Here is a 24,058-nt window from a genome sequence, read left to right on the forward strand (position 1 = left end):
CGCCATGTTCCTGGGAAGCTTCGTAAAACACTTGTATAATGAGTTTGCGGAGGGACACAGGGGGGTACATGCTCCATGTTCTATTTTGCCGTCATTCCGCATAGTTTTACTGAACGTATTGACGCTGCTTCGACTCTGACTCTTTGCAGATACCAGTTAATGAGCCTGATGGGAATTTCAAATGTCTTAAAAGAGCAAAACACTTTTGAGCGACCGGAGCCTGCGAACTCCACGAAGTTCCTGATGCGAGTTCATTCTTACCAATTATCCTAATCAATAAATCGACTTCAGCAGAGAAATCACTAAGCGGGAAAAAATAAAAGGCGGATGAAGGTTCTTGGTAGAAGAGGAGGTGGGTAATGATTAAGGAGAGCTGAGCAGTACAATATTGTGCGCGGTAATAATATTAAGACACAACAAGACGTCTTTTCATATAAAGTGGAAAGGAATACAAAGAACATCTCTATCAACCTCCAGTGACCAGTGTGTCTGACTAAGTGATATTTCCCCTGGGTGGACAGAATGGATCTGACAGCGTTCAGTCTCGCACCTTCAGCCATTTACTGGCAAGCGTATGATTGCATCTCGTATTGCATCTTACAACAAAACCTTGAGTACTCTTTTACGGTTATTGGGACATGCTGCTCAATGTGTTTAACGCTTCACTTAATAAAAGCCAGGCACACTGCGTGACAGCTATGTCCTTCCACTGGCTTCAATTAAAGGGAACCAGGCAGCACTGCTATTACATATTGAAGTAGCTTTATAGGCACTTATGTCATGCTTGGTATGGGGGAATACCAAACGAATGGTGAAAGAGGGAAACCCTGTCTCTAGGGAATGGGGAAGCTGGTGACCCCTGGTAAAACCTACTGCTGTGTTACGGTTGTCTCCCTGCTGTTTTGCTAGTGACAGCCTTAGGACTGGAGCCTCCTATCCCCATCTTGACTCCTCATTTAAATGAGGTTTATTTCATTTGGCGTCTCATGAGTTAATTTCAGTTTTGCTGCCAGCAGCTCTGAGCAATGCAGGTCATCTGTAGCTGCTTTGAGTCCACTCCCATTTAGGTTAAATACTGGAGCCTTCCCAGCAGACCTTGCTGCTGTTAGAATCATTTCTACTTTGGCCAGCCTGGTGGAAGGAACTGCTGAGGTTTTGTCCTGTACCCATACACCTGCTACTTTAGAGTCCATCTTCTATGGTGAAATTTGGTCCTTTCCCTTCATGTTTATTAATTTAGTGGTGAGTCTAGTGAACTCGTCAGCCTACTCACTAGACAGGGTGAGTTTAGGGCCAGCTGAGGGACCCAGGTATCTTGCTCGCCGACAGGTTGAAAGAACTTGTATAGGAATGCTAGGGAGCTCAGGAGTCAGCTTGAGATGAGTGCAGGAAGTAGGTGCCCCTTCCCACCTCTCCTTAGCGGCAGGGACCTCCATTGTATTTTGACACCGGTGGTTTCCCCTTTTTGTGGTGTTTTTGGTAGTGCGTCAGACCCCTGTTGGTCTGATCACGTGTGTCATGCGTTATGTACGGATATCTCCAACTCCGTGCGTGACACGTTGGCCCCTGCCTCCCTCCACGTCCCAAGATAGGTTCCGAACTTATACGTCGATCAGGATACCTAGGCCCTGACTGACCCTAAAATAGGCCCTATGTAGTGAACAGACGGGATGAGCACTAGTGAACCCCACTAAGACCTAAAGAACACACAGGGAAAATAAACGGGAATACAAACAAACAACTTATCTGCAAGATTACAGCAACATACAACATGTTACGACAGGGGATTTCAAGCCAACTGCTTGCAATCTGGACAGCATAGGAGTAAACACTATCACCAACAACAAACCAAGGGGAAATGAAGGTATATATAGACACAGGGAGTGGGGATTAGGATTTACAACTGAACTGCCAAGATATTCACAGGGTACAAAAGGGAAAGAGAAAAAGAAAACAGGGAAGATACATATACCTCCAATCACACCAAGGAAGAAATAATGGAATATCAAAGAGCACTTTGTGCAGCCAAACAAAGCGACTTTCTGCACCCGGACACCACAGGGTTATCTGTCAACCGTGATACACCTGTGACAGCTTGCCCCCAAGAAAAATGTAATTTTTTTGGTAAAGAACCGATATCCCAATTATGAGAAATTTAGATTAGAAGCCTTATGCAAATCAGGCTGAAAGTGCATTGGGGGTGTGGAAGAAGCACTTAAAGAACAGTGACACCCCCCCACAGTCAGCCTCATTTGCATATATTTTCTCCAAGTGATTTCTCATGAATGGCACATGAGATGTTGATGAATAAAGTATCATTTTTCTTGGGGGACAAGCACCAATATAACTCTATCACTACCTCCATATGTAAAACCGTGTTGACAGGATCCCTTTAAATATGCAATGTAGATAAGGCGAAGAATTACATGTACGGGGACAATCATGCGCACATTATATAACTGCATGCGATAAGTATGCCTACATTTTAGAACTGTTAATCAAAATACGCTCTAAACAGTGCCTACATAAAGTATATACCCACTTTTGGAATATTTTTAGTTTTTTTGATGTTGATGAAGAGAAAAATATTTTTGTAGTAATTAATAATACCCTTATAACTCAATGGGAGAGCAAAAAAACTGATGCCATACTGGTACTATCCATACGGCATGTTTTGAAATGGATATATTGCTAAGATTACGTCGGAACTTGTTTTAGGCCTTTTATACATTTTTCACTGCTGGATGAGAAAAATCGGATGTCATACGTCTGTCTAAACGGCCAAAAAAAAGACACCATAAGGTCTTGTTCACATTTTGCGTTTCTGCAGCATTTTTTAATGCAAATTAAAAGCTGCTTTCTACAGTACCAGCAAAAGCTAAGATTTTTTAGAAATCTCATGCCCATTTAGAGGTAAAATGTCACTGGGTTTTATACATTCTGATCAAAATGTTAGCTACAGTCATGGCTGAAAGTGTTGGCATGCAGGGGGTTAGGCTTATGCCCACCCCTGCAGAAGTAGCCGGTACACCCAAGGTTTTGTATAATACTGTCTAATATATATGTTGGATGGTATGTTATGTCAATGCCCACCAAGTGGCAGTGTGGTAGTACGTAGTACATTGCCGTCGGGACGCAGGTAAGGTGATGTTTGTCGCTCCTGCGGGTTTACACACAGCGATGTGTGGAGCTGCAGTAACGACAAACAACATCGTACCTGTGGTCGACCCGACATTATGAAAATGAACGACGCTACACAGATCACCGATTTTCGACGCTTTTGCGATCGGTGATAGTCGCACCTAGGATTTACACGTTGCGATGTCGCTACCGGCGCCGGATGTGCGTCACTAACGATGTGACCCCGACGATATTTTGGAAGCGATGTCGCAACGTCTAAAGCCCCTCTTAGTTTTGGAGAACGGTTTGCACCGGAAAGTCCAGTAACCCTGCATGGATTCCTGTGCTGTCAAACAACCTGTCAGCTAGTGCTCAGAGAGAACACAGCAGAGCATCTCCCAATGCAAGATTTACCTAGTAAATATGCCTGTTTGGCTGATATTAGGAATGAAGGGCCAGGGTCACTACAGAAGGATATTGTTCCTAGCAACCAGGAAAACAACTGCTGTAGGAAGGAGGGAAATAGGAGTACAGCAAAGCCCAGACAGATGTTGGTGGTAGGGGACTCTATAATTAAGCGGACAGACAGGGGTCATCTGTCGCCGAGACCGTGAATGCCAAACAGTATGTTGTCAGCCGGGTGCTCGGGTTCGGCATATTGCAGATCGGATAGACAGATTGCTGGGTGAGGCTGGGGAAACCCCAGCGGTCATGGTGCACCTTGGTACTAATGACAAAGTTAGAGGCAGGTGGAAGGTCCTTAAAAATGATTACAGGGAACTAGGAGAGAAGCTGAAGTCCAGCACCTCCAAGGTGGTGTTTTCAGAAAAACTACCGGTGCCACGAGCGTCACTAGAAAGACAGCGGGAGCTTAGGGAGATAAACACGTGGCTTAGAAATTGGTGGAGGAAGGAAGGGTTCAGGTTCATGGAGAACTGGGCTGACTTCTCAGTCGGCTACAGGCTCTACAGTAGGGACGGGCTGCACCTCAATGGGGAAGGTGCAGCTGTGCTGGGGGAGAAAATGGTCAGAAGGATGGAGGAGCTTTTAAACTAGGATCTGGGGGGAGGGAGGGAAGTGGAGCAAAAAAGGGGATAGATAGAGCAGATAGAGACAGGGAGACGGTAGGGGTCAACGAAGGATTAGTGGGGGATGGGACATGCAAGGAACGTAGGGAGGCTAGGAGTAATAAAGGTGTTAATAGGATTAAATGTCTACTGGCAAATGCAAGAAGTCTTGCAAACAAAATGAATGAATTGGAGACTCTTATGTCAACCATGGATTATGATGTGGTGGGCATTACGGAAACCTGGCTGGATGAAAGCCATGACTGGGTGACAAACATACAGGGTTATAGTACATTTAGGAGGGACAGGAAAGACAGAAAAGGTGGTGGGGTGTGTATATTTGTCAAATCTAACCTAAAACCTGTGTTGAATGATGACATTGCGGGGAACTGCAACAATGTAGAGTCAGTATGGGTAAATGTACATGGGGAGGGTAATAATGGAAAAATGCTAATTGGAGTTTGCTATAAGCCTCCTAACATACCTGAACAAATAGAGGGTGAAATGCTGGAACAAATTGAAAAGCCAGCTAATAATAATAATTGGGTTCTTATTATGGGGGATTTCAACTATCCAGACATACAGTGGGGCATAGAATCTTCTGGTTGTGCTAAAAGCTGTAAATTCTTATCTACCAAGACCATTTCCTCTCTCAGATGGTAGATGAACCGACGAGGGGAGATAATTTGCTAGGTTTGGTCCTGTCAAATAGACCGGATACAATTTCAGATCTACAGGTCCGGGAGCACTTGGGTAACAGCGATCATAATATGGTAAGCTTCAACATAATATTCAATAGAACATTTCAAAGGGGAAATGCTAAAACCTGGAATTTTAGGAAAGCTGATTTCAACAAATTAAGGGAAGAGCTTAAATGTGTAGATTGGGACAAAGTCATGGTAACTGGGGATACTGAACATAAATGGGGTAAGTTTAAGGATATACTGCTAGAGTCCTGTAAAAAACGTATACCCTCTGGTAATAAGATGTCCCGGAATAAAAAGAAACCACTATGGATAAATAAGACTGTACAAAGTATAATAAAACAAAAACAAAGGGCGTTTAAAATCTTGAAGGCCGAGAATACAGAAATAGCATTTCAGGAATATAAAGATATCAATAGGAAATGCAAAAAAGAAATCAAACAAGCAAAACTAGCTACTGAAACAAAAATCGCCAATGACATTAAAATAAATCCCAAAATCTTTTATAAATACATTAATGCCAAAAGGAAAACAAAGGATAGTATCGGCCCCTTAAAATATAATAACAAGTTAGTTATAGAGGACAAACAAAAGACTGAGATATTAAATAGGCATTTCTCATCTGTATTCACCAAGGAACTGACTGTACCAGGGATCATTCAACAAGTGAAAAATCAAAGTTCCCCACCAGATATAATTAATTTAACACAAGATGAAGTACGCCTACGTCTGAGTAAATTAAACATTGACAAATCCCCATGGCCAGATGGCATTCATCCACGAATATTGAGGGAATTGAGCTCCGTAATTGACAGACCGCTGTATCTCATCTTTTTAGACTCTCTTGTAACAGGGTTGGTGCCTCAGGATTGGAGGATTGCTGATGTGGTACCGATATTTAAGAAAGGTAAGAGGGTAGATCCAGGCAACTACCGTCCAGTAAGCCTGACATCAGTAGTATGCAAAGTTTTTGAGGGCATTTTAAGGGATGACATGCAAAAATATGTTGCAGAAAATAATATAATAACTGACAGACAGCATGGATTCATGAAAGATAAGTCGTGTCTAACCAACCTGTTGGGGTTCTATGAGGGGGTAAGTGCAAACCGGGATATTGGTAATGCAGCTGATGTGATTTATTTGGACTTTAAAGGCATTTGATACTGTACCACACAATAGCCTTATACTAAAGCTCCAGAAGCAAGGACTAGGGCAGGGGTCTCAAACACGCGGCCCGCGGGCCGCATGCGGCCCCTCAGGCTGCCCGTGCCCCTGTTCACTATCGCGGCCGGTGCAGGGGCCGCAGCCACTGTCTGCACTTTATGTCAGATGAATGTGTTGCTGACGCTGCGCTCTTGCGCCGGCAATACAATCATCTCACATAAATCACTGCCAGTGACACTGCAGCTGCCGCGATAGTGACCGGGGCACGGGTCTGGGGGCCGCACGAAGCAGAGATGAGGCAGCCGAGGGTGCGCGGGACAGGTGAGAAGAATGGTGTGTGTGTGTGTGTTGGACGTTAACCCCTTAGCGACCTATGACGTACTGGGTACATTATGGCTCCTTAAGGACCCATGACTTACCCAGTACGTCATGGCGAAATCGCAGCCCCGGTGGCTACGATCGCTGCAAATACCTTAGATTCGGGGAAGAGGGGCCCTCTGCCTGACCTCAGGAGGGTTGGTGTCTCCTCCCCGGACCTACAGAGGCTGTGATTAGCTGACGAACGCCGCTCAGCTAATCACAGCCACTAATGTTTCAGCCATTGAAAATTGCTGAAACATTGAAATCCAGCCAAGATCAGTGCAGCTGTAGCCCTGATCATTGGCTGGAGCTGGGTGACCTGTGTTTCACCCGCCCCCAGCTCTGATTGGAGAGACCGGCCTTGTGACCGATCTGTCCAATCACTGTGGATCTGGGGCCGCAGACCACTCCCCTCAGCTTCACTCTAGCGTCTGTGGAAGGTGAGGGGAGCAGTGCTGACCCATTACTACAGGATGGGGACAAGGCTGGGGACATTACTATAGGATGGGGACATTACAAGGATGGGCACAATACTATTGGATGGGGACATTATCATTATAGTATGGGGACATTATTACTATAGGATGGGGACTAGGATGGGCACATGACTATAGAATGGGGACAAGGCTGGGGACATTACTATAGGATAGGGACTAGGTGGGCACATTACTATAGGATAGGGACAAGGCTGGGGACATTAGTATAGGATAGGGACTAGGAGGGGCACATTACTATAGGATAGGACTAGGATGGGCACATGACTATAGAATGGGGACAAGGCTGGGGACATTATTATATGATGGGGGCAAGGATGAGCACATTACTGTAGGATGGGGGCTAGAATGGGGTTCAATACTACAAGGGGACAAAGATGGGCACATTACTGTGGGATGGGGCACAATACTACAAGTTGGGCACATTACTGTAGAATGGGGACTAGGGTGGGGTACAATACTACAAGGGGACAAGGATGAGCACATTACTGTGAGATGGGGACTAGGATGGGGTACAATACTACAAGGGGACAAGGATGGGCACATTACTGTGGGATGGGGCACAATACTACAAGGGGACAAGGATGGGCACATTACTGTGGGATGGGGCACAATACTACAAGGGGACAAGGATGGGCACGTTACAACAATATGGGGAACATTACTAAAAGATGATTGTCAAAATTTCTATATAGTGCTAATTGTAAGACTATTCGTTACAAGAAAGGAATAAAATATAAAAAAAAATGTTTATATTTAAATAAAGACTGTGCACGTTTGCTATAATGAACAAGTGAAAATGTTCAAAATCAGTGATCCCAAGGTGTGTAAAAAAAAAAAAAATATATATATATTATATATGGTACCAATAAAAATGTCACTTTGTCCTGCAAAGAATGCGGCCCCCCAAATGATTTTTTTTCCTCTGTGCGGCCCATACACCCAGCCGAGTTTGAGACCCCTGGACTAGGGGAAACTATATGCAACTGGGTAAGGAATTGGTAAAAGATAGGAAACAAAGAGTAGTCATAAATGGTATATTCTCTAAATGGGCTATAGTCAGCAGTGGGGGCCGCAGGGATCTGTCCTAGGACCGATTCTTTTTAATCTCTTTATTAATGACCTTGTGGATGAGATTGATAGTACAGTGTCAGTCTTTGCTGATGACACCAAACTATGTAGGATATTAAAAACTGACCTTGATAGTATAATATTACAAAAAGATCTGGATAAGATGTCAGAATGGGCAGATACTTGGCAAATGAGATTTAATGTTGATAAATGTAAAGTAATGCACCTAGGACGTAGTAATCCTATAGCTGCATATACATTAAATGGAAGTAAACTCGGGACTACAGAACAGGAGAAGGACTTGGGTATTCTTATTACAAATAAGCTGAGCAGCAGCACTCAATGTCAAGCAGCAGCTGCTAAAGCAAACAAGATTCTAGGGTGTATAAAAAGAGAGATTAGATCCCGTGATCCCAACGTATTGTTACCCCTCTATAAATCACTTGTAAGGCCACATCTGGAATATGGGATCCAGTTTTGGGCTCCACATTTTAAAAAGGACATTCAGAAGTTAGAGGCAGTTCAAAGGCAGGCAACTAGACTACTACAAGGAATGGAGGCCGCCCGTATGATGAGTAATGGAGACCTCCCGTATGATGAGAGGTTGAAAAAGTTAGATATGGTTAGCTTAGAAAAAAGACGTCTCAGAGGAGATCTCATTTATATGTATAAATAAATGTATGGTCAATATAAAGGACTGGCACATGTCTTATTTCTTCCAAAGACAATACTAAGGACCAGGGGGCACTCACTGCAAGTGGAAGAAAAGCGATTCCGACAGCTAAATAGGAAAGGGTTCTTTACAGTTAGAGCAGTCAGACTGTGGAATGCCGACCACAAGAGGTAGTAATGGCAGATACTATAACAGCTTTTATATCAGGGCTGGAGGATTTCCTCACTACACACAACATTGTTGGTTATAAATGACTTAGGGACAAAATGTAGAACTGGTGGAGGAAGGGTGAACTAGATGGACCGAGGGCTTTTTTTCAACCTAAGTAACTATGTAACTATGTAACTCTACTATGTAAAGGAAACATGTCACTGCAAGCTCACAAGTTCAGGAAGGCGCAGCAGAGCATCACCTGTGTGCAAGGTGCTCTGCACAGAGGATTAATGTCACTGTCGGCTCCGTAATTCAAGAAGGCGCAGCAGAGCATTACTTGTGTGCAAGATGCAATTAGCATTTGACCCTACGTTCAGGGATCAACCAAACCACCACAAAATGGGATTCAGACGTATGCGCTAACAGGTCATTGGCTATAATGATACAGATGGAGTCACTGTGTGCTCTGTTGTGTACCATTTTCAGCCGTATACATATATTGCAGACATATATGGCTGAAATTGATGGCTGATTTCCGTTTTGTGGGGGTGTTGACTTCAGCCCTGATGGAGCCACTGAATAATACATGATGTTATCTACATTCCCTGAAAACTTTAATGCTTTCTCCAATCCCTGATCTGCCAAGTACAAGTTTCTCATTCTCCCTGCTGCTGAGAGGTGGAGACTGGAAAGCAGAGAAAGCCGTCACAGTCAGCAGCACTGTGCTGTTAGATCTAAGCCAAAGCAGCAGAACAGCCATCTGTGTGAAGGAGTTAAACAGACTCCACAACAAGATAGTTAGACCTTTTAATATAGAATAAAACAGAAATCACAAAATGCCCATTACAAAACCTAGACAGTGCAGACCTAGGGGGAGGTCTTCATGGTGGTGGACACCTCCGAGCACTTGCTCCATGTGCCCTCTCACAAATCTGTTTCTGTTATGGAAGGTATTCAGACAAAACTTACCCCAAATATCATTCATCTCAATTTCCAATTTTCTTGTTCTTCGTACATTATCATTATTTTTATTCTAGTATTTTTCACTATTTGCTATAATCTCCACCTTTCTAATATTTTTTGAACTTTATTTTCCTATCTACTTACCCTTCAAGCTAATTTTCCTACAAAGCTTCTGCAAATAATGTTGGCTATTTTTTTGATGATGTTGGGTGATGAAACTACTATTTCAGTGGCCCGTTCTGCATACCAAAGAGACAATTAATTTCAGAGTAATATTTGGCGAAGGTTATTAGACGGCCTAATAATGCCTCCTATAATTAAGATTGGCTCTGGCTCATCCGCCTTGTACATTTAAAGTTTTTTGTCTCTGCGATTGTGGAGAAAAACCTGCTGGCGTATACCCGCTGCATGTCTAAGAAATAGCACAGAAGTTTAGAACAATTTTTTCTGTAATTGCTAATTACAATCTTATATTCCACTAAGCCAACGCTAATTGAAGACAGAAATATGGACTAAAAGCAATTTAAGAGTTAAATTCCGCAATCTTACATTATAAATGCTTTGCTTTAGGCCCCCTTCACACGTCCGTGAAAAACACGCTGTCTTCTGCAGCTCCTGTCACCTCCATGCAGCAGAGCTGGATGCGACGCTGGACCATCCTGGATGACGCCGGACATGGAGGGCTTTTTTGGGCTGATTAAATTGTTGAACCAGGGTATATGTGTGTGTTTTTTATTTCTAATAAAGGATTTTTTCATGTGTGTGTGTTTATTTACTGTAATTTACAGATTAATCATGGAAGGTATCTCGGGGAGACGCCTGACATGATTAATCTAGGATTTAGTGGCAGCTATGGGCTGCCATTAACTCCTTATTACCCCGATTTGCCAAAGCACCAGGGCAAATCGGGAAGAGCCGGGTACAGCCACAGAACTGTCGCATATAATGTATGCGGCAATTCTGGGCAGCTGCAGACTGATATTGTTAGGGTGGGGGGCTCCCCATAATGTGGAGCTCCCCATCCTGAGAATACCAGCCTTCAGCCGTATGGCTTTATCTGGCTGGCATTAAAATTGGGGGGGACCGCACGCCGTTTTTTAAAATTATTTATTTATTTATTTTACTGCACAGTATAGACCCGCCCACCGGCTGCTGTGATTGGGTGCAGTGAGGCACCTGTCACTCAGTGTGGGGGCGTGTCTCACTGCAACCAATCATAGGCGCCGGTGGGCGGGGAAAGCAGGGAATAGGAGATTGTTTAATGAGCGGCCGGCTTTTTCAAAATAGTAAAAGCCGCCGCAGCAGTGTGAATGACGTGCAGCGCCGCGCCGGTGATCGGGGAACGGTAAGTATGAGAGAGGGGGGGAAACTGACCGACAGATTGTGAGAGAGGGACAGAGAGACCGACAGAGAGACCGACCGACGGACTCAGGGAGATTGACCGACATACACAGAAATAGAAAGAATAGCCGACATCACTAGAAATAAAAACACCAAACGGACACGGACTATAGGTAGATGCATACGTGTTTACTAACGTGTGTGCACATACCCATAGACTTTCATTGTGTCCACGTGTGCGTGCTCCGTGCAGATAACGGACATGCATCCGTGCAAAACGCAAACACATACGGATCACGGACACGCACACACGGACATAATGAAATAACGCACGTGTGACCACAATCATAGATTAACATTGGTGCACGTTTGGCCGTGTCTCCGGTATATACGGAAACGGACCAAACACGCACATGTATCACGGACGTGTGAAGGGGGCCTTATTATGTGTTGTATAATTGTGGCTTTTGGAATGGAATCATACACGGTCTCATCGTGGATGTTAGCGTGTGATCGTCTGCAGTGATTACATGGAAGTGGTCAAGGGTGTAATGATCACAGACGCAGTGCTTGTTTCAGCTGGATGTGCATCCGAGGGCACGCATTTAGCTAAAATACATTGCAGCACAGAGACTCGTTGGGTCCCTGCACTGCAATGTGCTGGCCACCAATTAAGGCTATGAATATTCACTGCTCCACACGCCCAGCATCGGACTGGCTACTAGAGGAATCTCCTGTAATACCAGGCCTGGATTCAGTTACCTGCATTGCACTCCGGAGCTGTCACCTGAGCTCCAGAGTGCAGCCTAGACTGAGCCGCGAGCGCCGAGTGATTGCAGTTCAGTTCATGACAGCTGCAGACATCCCGGGCTGATCTTCGGTGCTCTCACCTGAACTCCGGATTGCAGCCCGGCCTGTCCGCAGCTGTCATGAACTGAACCGTAATCGCCAAGGGAATCAATCACTCGGCGCTCGCAGTGCAGTCCTGCAAACTCTGAGATCAGACCAGACTGCAGCTGAGAGCTCCGGAGTGCAATGCAGGTAAATGAATCCAGGCCTTGCATTACAGGCGATTCCTCCGGTAGCCAGTCCAACGCTGCACACGCCCATAATCCAGGGTGTGGGGAGCAAATGTCGCGGGCGGAGGAGGGGACGCTGCGCTCTCCCACTGCTCGGGTCCGGCCGCTGCTGCTGCTCGGTGGTGGCTCGAGCGGTGGGCCGGATCCCAGGGACTCGAGTGGCGCTCCTCGCCCGTGAGTGAAAAGGGTGGGGATTGGATTGTGGGGATTTGGGTTATTGTCCGTGACGCCACCCACGGTTGTGGTGATATTGGTGACACCACCGCTGCTCTGGACGGGGATCCCGGGAGCGATGACTCGGAGCAGCCTGGTTGTTATTTCTCCCCTCCGTGGGTAGGGGGTTGGTTGTCACGGGGCCTGGTGATGGGGTAGGGATGGATGGCAGGCGGGTTACGGGGCCTGGCGAGGTGCAGGGTCGCGGGGGCAGCGCTGTGCCTCACGGCACGGTGGTACTCACTCAGCCAATGATGAGGACACAGTTCTCGGTAAAACACACGGCTGGATGGACGGGTCCTACAGACGGCTGCGGTGTTTCTCCTCCCGGCAGGTTGATGGTGACTGCCTTTCCCTGCACCTGTGTAACGTGTACGGTTCCAATGGGTTCCCACCGGTAACCCGCTCCCCAGCTTGGATGGGTGCTGAAGGAGCCCCTTTTGCCCGCAGGCTCTGGCCCTGGGAACTTCAGCCTTGGTGGTGACTGTGTTTCCCTCTCTCGGTTGGACTGTTGCCTTCTGACGGGACTTGGCTGCTGGGAAACCCAGGAGGTTCCCTTCGCTAACGGATTTGGCAAATTCACGGCGACTCCTAGCCTTGCCGGGGTCCGTAAGCCCCTTCCGGATGGTGCTGGCTTCTCTTTGCGTACCGGTCCAGTACCGCCGGGCCACCGCCCGTCCACGGTCCTTACGGTTAGCTCCAATAGGCCACTCCTGCAGACGGTCACCACCGTCTGCCAACCTTGCTGATCCGTTCGGGCCATACACCCGGACCAACTTCAGGCTTCTCTACTGCCACTTTCCTCCTTCCACTTGTACTTCCAAAACTAATCTGCCTTACTTTTCCCGCCTCCAGGACTGTGAACTCCTCGGTGGACGGGGCCAACCGCCTGGCCCACCCCCTGGTGTGAACATCAGCCCCTGGAGGAAAGCAACAAGGGTTTTTGTCTGACCTCGGTGTGCCTGACCGGGAGTGTGGGGTGTGTTGGTGTTGTGCTTGTGACGTCCTGGCTTGTCCAGGGCGCCACATTCCCCCTTAGTAAAATGCGAACCGTCTGCGGGCTGCCCGTCCATCACCGGTTTTATTTTCACAAACTGGAAAGATAAACGGTAAAACAAATTACAATTATAATAACATCTTCCCACATCGGGAGGTACTCTTACTTAAACGTTGCTAAAACAGTTACGGCTTCCGCTCTCTCCCACCCAAGTAACCTGGCCCTGATGCTGCCAACGGGGACCAGTTGCAACGACCGGTTTAAATCAAGGCTTCAAATCAGGTGAATCTTCGGTTAATCATTCACTTATCATTCATTTAAAACTTTAAACGGCACTTTCAACACATACAGATACAATTCCCCCCCTTTAAAGAGTAGTTTCTCTGTACCTAAGTGGGGTCTACCTAGGTTAGGACGAGTGGACCTCCGGGGTCCGGTGTCAGTGGTGACAGGCAGTGGGGCAGAGGGAACAATCAGTTCCTCTTCCCTGCTATCGTGTGGGGCAGGCGGAGGCATAGGGGAGCTGGGTACAGGTTCATCCCTGGGCACTGGCTCATGGTTGACCACTTCCATCACTTCCTCATCCACGGGTTGTGGGAACAGTATCACTGGAAGAATCGCCGCGCCATTCTGTGTAGGCCAGTCTGCTGGAAAGTCACCCATTATGGTGTGAATTACCTCTTTTGCCTTCTCCGCCGGTCTAGGAACCGGAGCTTCAGCTGCTGCCCTCAATGCTGGTGGGTACCTCCTGAGATGGTCCTGGGAAACCGTGGCCAAAGTACCCCCTTGGTCACAACTGATCTGGTAGGCCTTCCCATCTTCCCATCCTGTGTGCTGTATGACATATGAGGTCTGCTCCCATTGATCATCCAGCTTGTGGGTCCTCCTGTTTCGCTTCAGCACTACATCCCCAGGCTGGAAAGGGCCAGCAGACGCCTTCTGGTTGAAGTGCTGCTCCTGTTGCTCCCGTCTCTGACTCAAGTTCTTCTCAACATACTCCTGAATTTGTCGATACTGTACCCTCCGCCGAGTGTCCCATTCAGCTGTCGAAGGGAGTGCTTCTGGGGCTTCCAATCCCATGTCCAGATCCACCGGTAGCCGGCCGGGGCGAGCCCTCATCAGGTATGCTGGGGTGCATTTCGTTGAGCTGGAAGGGATATTGTTGTACATATCAACCAAGTCAGGTAGCTTCTCTGGCCACAGGTTTCGCTCTTCTAGCGGCAACATCTTGAGGAGGCCCAGGACCAGGTGGTTCATCTTTTCACACATGCCATTGGTTTGGGCATGGTAAGGCGTGGTCCGGATTTTCTTGCAGCCGTACAACTGACAAAATTCATGGAATATCTCCGCTTCAAAGGCCGGGCCTTGGTCAGTAAGCAACTTCTCAGGGTATCCATGTGGTCGGCAGAAATAAGCCTGGAACGCTCTAGCGGCGGTATGGCCAGTTAGGTCTTTGATTAGGAAAACCACCATGAACCTTGAATAGTGGTCTACAATGGTTAGAGCGTAGGTGTACCCACTTCGGCTGGGGGTGAGCTTTACATGGTCCAGGGCAACCAGCTCCAGCGGTTGATGTGTAACGATCGAGCGTAGGGGCGCCTTCTGGCTGGCCTCATCCTTCCTTCTCAGCGTGCAAGGGCCACACTCTCGGCACCAGGCCTCTACAGATTCCCGCATTCCACTCCAATAGAACCGCTCTCTCAACAGCATCTCTAGTTTCTTCCATCTGAAGTGTCCAGCACCATCATGGTATGCTTGCAGGACGGTGGGCACTTTAGCTTGGGGAATCACCAACTGGCGGATCTTCTCATGGGTCTTCGGGTTAATCAGCTCACAGTACAACTTCCCCTGGTGTAGATACAGCCGGGTCCGTTCTCACCACAGGCGTTGGGCTTCAGCTGGGGCGGCAGGGACTATCCCAGCAGCGCCTTGTTCCACCAAGACCTTGACTAGGCGGACAGCGGGTGCCTGGTCCTGGGCTTCTTGCCACTCCTGGCTGGGCAGCGGGTCCAGGTTTACCCGTTGTTGATGGACATGCACCTTCTCAGTCGGTGGCTGATGAAATGCGGGCAACTCAATCTCTTCGAGGTCGTCATCCTCGGGCCCTTCTTCCAACAGGTGGGGCATCCGAGAGAGTGCATCGGCATTAACGTTGGCACGGCCGGCCCTGTACTTGATGGTGAAATCGTAGTTGGCTAGCCTAGCCACCCACCGCTGTTCCAACGCGCCCAGCTTGGCTGTATCCAGGTAGGTCAGCGGGTTATTATCCGTGAAAGCGGTAAACTTAGCCGCTGCCAGGTAATGGCGGAACTGCTCGGTGATAGCCCACACCAGTGCCAAGAGTTCAAGCTTGAAAGAGCTGTAGTTCTCAGGGTTCCTCTCAGTCGGTCGAAGCCTTCGGCTAGCATAAGCAATCACTTTTTCTTTTCCGTCTTGGACCTGGGATAGGACTGCCCCCAAGCCTACATTACTGGCATCGGTGTAGAGGATGAAGGGGTGGTTGTAATCAGGGCATGCTAGGATTTCTTCTCCGGTCAGGGCTGCTCTCAGCTGACGGAAGGATTCCTCATGCCTTTCTTCCCACACCAATGGGGCTCCTAGGGGTCTACCACCTTTGGTCTGTCCCACGAGGAGGTCTTGCATGGGGGCAGCCATCTTCGTGTGCCCCTTGATGAAGCGACGGTAATACCCCACTAGGCCTAGGAACTGCCTCACCTCTCTCACCTTGGTCGGCCTTGGCCAGTCCTGGATGGCGGAGATTTTCTCAGGGTCAGGGGCAACACCCTCTGCACTGTACCACATGCCCTAGGTACTGCACTCTGGGTTTCAGCAGATGACACTTTGAGGGCTTCAACTTCATCCCATATTTGGCAAGGGACGCGATCACTTCGGCTAGATGCTCCAGGTGGGCTTCATATGTCTGGGAGTACACAATCACATCATCCAGGTACAGCAGGACGGTCTCAAAATTTAGATGCCCCAGACAGCATTCCATCAGCCGTTGGAAGGTTCCAGGGGCATTGCACAGCCCGAACGGCATGCTATTAAATTCGCAGAGTCCCATAGGGGTGGCAAATGCAGTCTTCTCTCGGTCTTCTGGTGCCACAGCCACCTGCCAGTACCCGCTGGTGAGGTCAAGGGTGGAAAAAAGTTAGCGGTTCTCAGCGCAGCCAGAGATTCCTCAATGCGGGGCAGAGGGTAAGCGTCCTTATGCGTTATCTGGTTAATTTTCCGGTAATCCACACACATCCGCATGGTACCATTCTTCTTCTTAACCAGTACCAACGGGGCGGCCCAGGGACTACAGCTGTCCCTAATAACCCCTGCCTCCTTCATGTTCCTCAACATGTCCTTGGCACATTGGTAGTGTGCAGGGGGAATAGGCCTGTACCTCTCTTTGATAGGGGGGTGTTCACCGGTGGGGATATGGTGTTGGACCCCTTTAATCTGCCCAAAGTCTAGGGGATGTTTGCTAAAAACTCGCTCATACTCCCGTACCACCCGGTATACCCCTTCTTTGTGATGTGTAGGGGTATCGTCAGTGCCTACATGTAGCTGTCGGCACCACTCGTCTAACTCCCCTGGGGATGGGTGAGTGCTGGCAGTAGGTGGTGAGGTTGGGGGAACGGCCTCGCGGATGGTGTGGGGATCCAGAGTGAACAACTTGGCAAGGGTAGCGTACCGGGGAATCCTGACTTCTTCCTCCCCGCAGTTCAGCACCCTTACGGGCACTCTCCCCTTCTTTACATCTACCACCCCTCAGGCGGCCATTACTGTGGGCCAGTGTTCAGAGGGCATGGGCTCTATCATGGCGGGGTAGTCACGCCCCTGGGGCCCTACCGCTGCCCTACACCAAATCATCATCTCGCTCCTGGGAGGCACAATCAAAGGGGCAACATCCATCACTCTTACCCCACCAATCTCTCCTCCTGTCGAGTTCACATGTTGGCGGTACATCAGGGCTCGGATCTCACGCTGCACAGCTCTCTGTCGGCTCCCCGCCGCCGTAGCGGCCAGCTGCTGCAGTAGGGACAGCACATCACTCATACAGTGCTCCATCACATTAGTCCCTAGCACTACCTTCGGGTTATGATCACTGGGTTCATTCATTATCACAATCATACCCTGGTGTTGCAGTTCAGCTCGTCCCACAGTCATGGCCACTTGCTTGTACCCCACTTGGGTCAATGGGAGTCCATCAGCAGCAATCAGTGTCATACTGGCATCTGGGGGAGCCAGTTCGTCTTTTCCCCAATACCGTTGATACAGTGTGTATGGTATGGTGGTTACCTGTGATCCAGTGTCCAGGAGAGCCATCACCGGTATGCCGTCCACAGCCACGGGGATGATGGGCCGGGCCCCGATGTACCGGTCCCGCCAGTCTGGGGGGTCATGGGGTTCTACTCCTGAGGATTGGCCCGTGGCCCCAGGGGTTGCTCGTTTAACGGACACCGTCGGGAGTAGTGGCCGGGTTTGCTGCACCTGTAACAGATTGGGGGTCCATACCGTGAGTCATTGGCCCTTCTCCGCTGCATCCAGGGGATGTCCTCAGGGCTGTCGGCGAGCTGCATCTTCACCGGGGCCTGGGATCTGGTCGGAGGCTGGAGTGCGGCGAGGATCTTAGTGAGGTCCCCATCCATGCGGCGAACTTGAGCAGCGAGTTCTTCCATCGTTCTGCTTGGGGCTGCAGGCACTGGAGGTGCTGGTGGGGTAGGGGCCACCACGACGGGAGCAGTCTCAACCGGCCACGGGGCTGGCTCAGGGGCTTCAGATGCGGGGGGTTGAAGAGCTTTGATGGCCCGTTCCTTTAATACAGCAAAGTCCACATCAGGGTGTTTTAGGGCCCACAGCAGAAGTTGTTTGCGGTCTTCTGAGGACCTCATCCCCTGCACAAACTGCTCACTTAGCATTTTGTTACTGTCCGCACTGTTGATGGTGTCCACCCGCTTCAGTGTGCGTAGTGCGGTTTGCAGGCGCAAGGCATAGTCACGAATGCTATCTGCGGGCCGTTGCCGGCATTGATAGAACTGCATCCTCAACTCTGCCTCGGTACGGGTCTCAAAGGCAGTCTACAGCTTCTCAAAGATGGTGGCTACAGAGGACCGGTCCCCCTCGGCCCAGGTCTCCGCCTCCTGCTCAGCCGCGCCGGTTAGCTGCCCCAGCACTAGCGCTTTTCGTTGCTTATCAGTCAGGGGGTACAGTTCTAGAAGCGGACTAAGTTTTTTTCGGAAAACCTGCAAGGCATCAGGTTTCCCATCGTACTGCGGTAGCCAGGCAGCTCCGGGCACATAGGGCAGAGAGAACGGCATCACCTGAGCGAGAGCCGGGGCCGCGGCGCCCCCCCACCAGCGCGGCCGGGACCTGGGCAGGCCCATTCCCATCTACGGGTGCTCCCACGACTGCGTCCGCCGCTCCTCCAGCGGCTCCGTCAGGCGCAGACATCTTGTTTCCGTCCCCCTTAGTCTCTTTCCGGCTCCTCCTCTACAGGGGCGGGGTTTTGGCCTTCGCACCTCCACTACTCGAGGAGACGCTCGAGCGGGAATTTTTCGCGCCCAAGATGGCGGCTTCTCAAATTTTCCGGCCGGACACCTCCGGCGGTAACAAGGCGCACCTCTACCAAACGGCAGAGCGGTAAGATCCTGTTCGTGACGCCAAGTTGTCGCGGGCGGAGGAGGGGACGCTGCGCTCTCCCACTGCTTGGGTCCGGCCGCTGCTGCTGTGGCTGCTGCTGCTCGGTGGTGGCTCAAGCGGTGGGCCGGATCCCGGGGACTCGAGCGGTGCTCCTCGCCCGTGAGTGAAAAGGGTGGGGATTGGATTGTGGGGATTTGGGTTATTGTCCGTGACGCCACCCACGGTTGTGGTGATATTGGTGACACCACCGCTGCTCTGGACGGGGATCCCGGGAGCGATGACTTGGAGCAGCCTGGATGTTAGTTCTCCCCTCCGTGGGTAGGGGGTTGGTTGTCCCGGGGCCCGGTGATGGGGTAGGGATGGATGGCAGGCGGGTTACGGGGCCTGGCGAGGTGCTGGGTCGCGGGGGCAGCGCTGTGCCGCACGGCACGGTGGTACTCACTCAGCCAATGATGAGGACACAGTTCTCGGTAAAACACACAGCTGGATGGACGGGTCCCACAGACGGCTGCGGTGTTTCTCCTCCCGGCAGGTTGATGGTGACTGCCTTTCCCTGCACCTGTGTAACGTGTACGGTTCCAATGGGTTCCCACCGGTAACCCGCTCCCCAGCTTGGATGGGTGTTGAAGGAGCCCCTTTTGCCCACAGGCTCTGGCCCTGGGAACTTTAGCCTTGGCGGTGACTGTGTTTCCCTCTCTTGGTTGGACTGTTGCCTTCTGACGGGACTTGGCTGCTGGGAAACCCAGGAGGTTCCCTTCGCTAACGGATTTGGCAAATTAACGGTGACTCCTAGCCTTGCCGGGGTCCGTAAGCCCCTGCCAGATGGTGCTGGCTTCTCTTTGCGTACCGGTCCGGTACCGCCGGGCCACCGCCTGTCCACGGTCCTTACGGTTAGCTCCAATAGGCCACCCCTGCAGACAGTTACCATCGTCTGCCAACCTTGCTGATCCGTCCGGGCCACACACCCGGACCACCTTCAGGCTTCTCTACTGCCACTTTCCTCCTTCCACTTGTACTTCCAAAACTAATCTGCCTTACTTTTTCCGCCTCCAGGACTGTGAACTCCTCGGTGGGCGGGGCCAACCGCCTGGCCCACCCCCTGGTGTGAACATCAGCCCCTGGAGGAAGGCAACAAGGGTTTTTGTCTGACCTCGGTGTGCCTGACCGGGAGTGTGGGGTGTGTTGGTGTTGTGCTTGTGACGTCCTGGCTTGTCCAGGGCGCCACACAAAGAATATGTCGACATCCGACAGCTGATCACACTGTAAGTGAAGTCATGTGCTGCACTGCTTATGTAGCGCCCCTGAACCCATCAGGGCAATACTAGGTACTGCATCCTGTCAAAGATGCAGGGCCTACCCCCAGGGACCTGGAAGACCAGTGCCGGTAACATCTAAACACATAAACATCACCAGTTTCCCTCTCCCACTGGGCTCTAGGTCAGGTGAACGCTTCAGGCTACCTGACAAATACCTGCACAGTGAGGGGACTATCAAGGACCTCACTGACCCAAGAATCCGGGGGCACCGGCAGTAAAGATAAAGCCAGGGACCGGAACAGAACACCGACCCTACAGGGTTCACACTGCCCGCCGTACGGACCAGAGACTGACGACAAATAGGAAGGGAACCCCAGACGCTCCAAGCCATGAGGTTTCACCAACCAGTGAGAGGTGCCGGGGAAAGAAGCGACCAGGTTACCAACTGACACTGGGACTAAGGGAACCAGAGATGAATACCAGCCTTTCTCCGGGTACCAGTTACCACCTACAGTGAGTAAAGAGAACCAGTTAAACAGCAACCGCTCGTGTGGCTTACCCTTCTTTCTGCGCCGGATCCCATCACCTAACCCCCTGGGCTCTAGCCCTACTTGCGGAGGGTCCAACATCTAGGCTGTCATCACCATCAGCCCCAGTGATAAAAGACTGTGCAGCGGTGGTTCCATCACCATAACCGCAACCCGCAAGTGGCATCACAATGTAAACTCTTTAATCTCCCCTGTATATAATCCCTTTAACAAGCGACAACTCATGGAACAACTCATTAAATATCAAACCATATTAATAGTCAGTGGCATAGCATGGGGGTTGACCATGAGACATTTACCAAATTCTATGGGGATGCAAAATTTTGCCCCTTAACACATTGCTGCTTCACCTTAAGGGGTACACAGAGTGATCATTGAACTGGTCGATTAAGGCAGCTAGGAGACACTTTGACATCTCAGATGGTACAACAGGTTCCAAGAGTTTGGGTTAGGGCTAGGTTTCGAGTAAGGACATAGGTTAAGTTTAGGATTAGGGATAGGGCTAGTGTTAGGGTCAAGAATTACAGAAAACACACAAATATGTTGGAAAGAGTAAAAAAAACAAACAATTGTTCATAACAATATGTTTGGTTTTGAAACTTCATGTCTAGTGGTCCAAGTAGTAGTCGGCACAAAATACTTGCCTTGTCCAAGGCACTGTCAACCCACCCCGGTTAGTGTAAGAACTTAGGTTAAATTTAGGACTAGGGTTAGGGTTAGGGTAAAGGATTACACAAAAAACACAAATATGTGGAAAGAGTAAAAAACAAAGCAAAAACAATTGCTCATAATATGTTTGGTGTTGAAACTTCATGTTTAATGATCCACGTACTAGTCGGCACAAGCTACTTGAATTGCCCTTAGCACTGTCAATCCACACTGGTTAATGTAAGAACTTAGGTTAAGTCTAGGACTAGGATTAGGGATAGTGCTAAGGTTAGGAGATACTTTGACATCTCAGTTGGTACAACAGGTTCCAAGGGTTTGGGTTATTGCTAGGGTTTGTGTAAGGGCTTAAGTTAAGTTTAGGACTAGGGTTGGGGATAGTGCTAATGTTTTGGTAAAGTGCATAAAAACACAAATATGTTGGGAAGAGTAAAGAAAATATATTACAATTGTTCCTAACAATGTAAGTTTGGTTTTGAAACTTCATGTCTAATGGTCCACGTACTAGTCGGCACAAGATAGTTGCCTTGCCCTTGGCACTATCAAACCACACCATTTAGTGTGAGAACTTAGGTTATGTTTTGGACTTGGCTTAGGGATAGTGCTAGGGTTGGGCTAAAGAATTATATAAAAAACACAATTGTGTTGGAAACAGTAAAAAAAATATATATAACAATTCTTTATAACAATATAACTTTGGTTTTGAAACTTCAAGTATAACGGTCCGCGTACTAGTCGTCACAAAAAATACTTGCCTTGCCTTTGGCACTGTTAACCCATACCGCTTAGTGTAAGAACTTAGGTTAAGTCTAGGACTAGGATTAGGGATAGTTCTAAGGTTAGATGATACTTTGACATCTCAGATGGTACATCAGGTTCCAAGAGTTTGAGTTAGGGCTAGGTTTAGTGTAAGGGCTTATGTTTAGTTTAGGACTAGGATTAATTGGGCTTTACATTGTCGTTTGTGTGTCACGGGCAAATCGCTGCCTCTGACACACAATATCGCTAACACCCGTCACATGTACTTACCTTCCTAGTGACGCCACTGTGGGCGGCGAACAACCTCTTTGTTAAGGGGGAGGTTCATGCGCCGTCACAGCGACATCACACAGCGGCCAACCAGTAGAAGCGGAGGCACGGAGAACAGCCGCATTAACGACACATCCACCTCTTTGCCGGAGGACGCAGGTAAGCTGTTGTTCGTCGGTCACGTATCCATGTGTGGTGCCTCAGGAACGACGAACAACCTACGTCCACAACGACCAACGAGATTTTGAAAATGAACGACGTATCAACGATAAGGTGAGTAGTTTTGATCGTTAACACTTGCTCATAGCTGTTAAACGCAACGACGTCGCTAACGACGCCGGATGTGCGTCACGAATTCCGTGACCCCCGACGACATATCGTTAGATATGTCGTTGCGTATAAAGTCCCCTTTAGGGATAGTCTTTGGGTTAGGGTAAAGAATTACACAAAAAAACACAAATATGTCGGAAACAGTAAAAACTAATATAATAATTCTTTATAAAAATATAACTTGGGTTTTGAAACTTCATGTCTACCAGTCCACGTACTAGTCGGCACAAAATACTTGCCTTGCCTTTGGCACTGTCAAGCCACACTGGTTAGTGTAAGAACTTAGGTTAAGTTTAAGACTAGGATTAGGGATAGTGCTCGGGCTAGGGTAAAGAATTACACAAAAAACACAAATATGTTGGACAGAGTTAAAAAAAAAATATATAACAATATAACTTTGGTTTGGAAACGTTATGTCTAACGGTCCACGTACTAGTTGGGCAGAAGATACTGGCCTTGTCTTTGGCACTGGCAACCTACACCATGCCACTGTTGGTTCTGTACATGGTTTCATTCCTTCAAATCAATACAAAATAGTACATATTTATCACCGTACTACCCAGTGCCTGACATAGGCAGAAGAGGGCCCCTGTGCAAGAGCAGTAAATGTGTACACCCTTGGGATTTGTACACCTCTGGTCCCACCAAAACCCATAACTTCTTCAGCTAAATAGCTCTCTCCATTCTTGTGACTGTGTACAGTGATACTGCACAGGCCCGGCCGCGGTGATTGACCTAATTTGAGGATCGGTAATGATCTGGGCAGTTCTTCAAACATAAGAGGCACACTTTCTCCTAAGTAATATCAGTGTATAGAAGATTCCAAACAAAGCAAAAGGTGCAAGAAAAAAAGAGAATTCTCAGTCTTACCGTTCTGAAGTTCTGCCGAGGAGAAAGCTTTCTTAGTAGTAAATCGTGTCTGTGGTGTATGGGCTATTTCCAGCAGAGGAGATGACATATATAGAACAGTACCCTCCCTTTATGACTGGCGTGTGTACTGTATGTCTATCCCATCTGTCATTACCGCACCTGCTGCCCTCCGTACTGGGCTCTCACTGCATCTGGAAGTGACATTACCGAATGCATTTCTCCATAGATCTGGAGGCTTTTCTGCCAGTGATGTTAAGAGGAAACCGACAGGACATTGCTATTAAAATGCATCTCAAGAAAACATAGAGACTGAAAGAAAATTCCATCTA

At 48.7% G+C, this 24,058-nt stretch overlaps 1 protein-coding gene across 1 annotated transcript in view; it reads right to left on the reverse strand.

Moving 5' to 3' along the window:
• Positions 1-23,796, reverse strand: part of SGCD (sarcoglycan delta) — a 1,008,723-nt gene extending 984,927 nt beyond the window's left edge. Inside the window, exon 1 of the mRNA XM_075344301.1 lies at positions 23,730-23,796. The gene's annotated coding sequence lies outside the window, so the exon portion shown is untranslated. The remainder of the gene's footprint in view (positions 1-23,729) is intronic.
• Positions 23,797-24,058: the final 262 nt, after the last annotated feature.

This window comes from Anomaloglossus baeobatrachus, chromosome 4 (assembly GCF_048569485.1).
Source record: "Anomaloglossus baeobatrachus isolate aAnoBae1 chromosome 4, aAnoBae1.hap1, whole genome shotgun sequence".
NCBI lineage: Eukaryota > Metazoa > Chordata > Amphibia > Anura > Aromobatidae > Anomaloglossus > Anomaloglossus baeobatrachus.